General features: G+C 32.0%; 1 protein-coding gene across 1 annotated transcript in view; it reads right to left on the minus strand.

Moving 5' to 3' along the window:
- LOC21388857 (small RNA degrading nuclease 5) overlaps window positions 1-287 on the minus strand; it is a 7283-nt gene extending 6996 nt beyond the window's left edge. The window contains exon 1 of the mRNA XM_024170699.1: window positions 123-287. The gene's annotated coding sequence lies outside the window, so the exon portion shown is untranslated. The remainder of the gene's footprint in view (window positions 1-122) is intronic.
- Window positions 288-2117: the final 1830 nt, after the last annotated feature.

Raw genomic sequence — 2117 nt, forward strand, 5'->3', positions numbered from 1 at the left:
AAAAAAAAAAAAAAAAAAAAAAAAAAAAAACAAACCAAACACCGTGCCTATCCTACATAAAATATATACTCAGAAAATAGATATGTAGAGACAAATCAGAAAATAATTATTATTAAGATTACCTTTTTCGCTCTGAACTTAGAATAATCTCGGAAAATTTCTCTTCAATTAGAAGGGAGATGGCGGAGGGAGGCTGCTCCGGTCAAGACGGGGGCTGCGGTGAAGAGACGGGAGGCTGGAAGGGCGTGGAGGAGCGGCAACTAAACAGTGAGGAGTTTTGTTTTTTTTTTTTTACTTACCCCAAATTTTTTTTTTTTTTAAAACAAAACTTTCTTTTTAAAGAATAGCAAGGGGTGTTTGGAACCCAACAAAGGGGATATTTAAAAAAATAATGGTTAATTTTAATTCTGGATACGAAGAATATTAAGATTTCGTTCATTTTACTTTTACTAGTAAAAAGTCTTCAAAAATAATTATATTTAATTTTTTTGTTACATTAAAAAATTCTCATATAAAGTCATATCTTAACTCAAATCAGCGAACTAAACGGATCATAATTGTCTTATTTTACCTCTGTAGACTTTCAACTCACACTAGTAGCATCCGAGTTTTGCAAACATTGCACTCACGATCTCACTGTGGAAAAAACTGTTAAAATGAATGGAATAAGTCACCGTTCATTTTATCGATTCGAGTTTAGAATTTAAATTTTATTATAATAAAAAGTTTTTTAAAACAATCACATCTAATTTTTTTGTTACAGTAAAAAGTTCTCACATAAAGTCACATCTCAACTCGAATCAGCGAACTAAACGAGCCCTAAGTGTGTTTAATGTTCAAATTCCATAGGTCAATGGTATTATCAAGAGTTTTTAGCACATTTACCTTTTAAACTTGTCGTAGTTTAGCAAATTGCCCCTTAAATTTTTAATTTTGACAAGTTGCTCGTTCAACTTATAAAGTTGTTATAATATGCTTCATTTTAATGACGATTGTATTAAATTAGTGTCAAAAAAGCACACTCAACCAAAAATTTCAACATTCCAATTCAAACATAGCACAAATCTTTCAATATCTCAATTTTTAATCCATTGTGTCTAATAAAAAATTTAGTTAAATAGAACACATTGTAATAAATTTACAAGTTTGATGGGTAACTTGCTAAAATTAAAATTTTAGAGGGCAATTTACTAAACCACAACAAATTTATGAGGCAATTATGCAAAAAATCCTATTATCAATAGTGTTTTTAACAACCCCAACCATATTACTTGCGCCTCGTATGTTTATTATGTCCATTTTTAAACCGTTTTATCACTAATAGATCATCAATGAAACATTTGTAAAGCTTAAATGTAATTAGTGTGACAGTTGAAAGTTTAAGGAATAAATTAAGACAACAAGTATTCCTCATGAACTAAAATGAAAATTAACCAAAAAAATATAGGGATATTTTTATGAAATTATGGTTTTATGCATACTCCCTCTTTACTTTCACACGTCCTTTTAAATTAAAATTTTCAATTACAAAAAGACACTCATATAAAACGATAAAAAAATGACAATTATGATAGTGATGCAGAACATCAGGAGCATACTTGAGCTTAGAAAGCGCAATCTACGAGACATTGCGCCTATAGATTCATAAGGGATTTCTCGAAGTAAGGGCTCAAATGAGTAGTGTTTGGGGTGAATTTTCTAGTCTAGTCCTAAGTGATGTTTAAAGGATTTGATTGCGTCTCTCCCATTAGTTGTAACTTTTTGTATAAATGATTGCGTCACTCCTACATCAGTTAGTATCAGAGCAAGAGGTCCCAAGTTCAAGTCCCCATAAATGCGCCTCGGAGGGGGCATTTTATAAGGATTAAGAGAATGATGCATGAGCGTACTTAAACTAGAGAGATGCCGCCAACATGGCATGGGCCTCAAAAAAGTGTCTAAGCCCGTCTGTTTGATGCGCCTACAGATTCGTTAGAGACTCATCAAAGTAGGGGCTCAAGCAAGTAGTGCTTAGAGTGAATTCTCGAGTCTAGTCTTAGGTGATGTTTGAAGGATTTAATTGCACATCTTCCATCAATTATAATTTTTTAGCGAAATAGTTGCGTCACACCTATATC

The sequence above is a fragment of the Morus notabilis genome, unplaced genomic scaffold (genome assembly GCF_000414095.1).
Source record: "Morus notabilis unplaced genomic scaffold, ASM41409v2 Scaffold1286, whole genome shotgun sequence".
Classification (NCBI taxonomy): domain Eukaryota; kingdom Viridiplantae; phylum Streptophyta; class Magnoliopsida; order Rosales; family Moraceae; genus Morus; species Morus notabilis.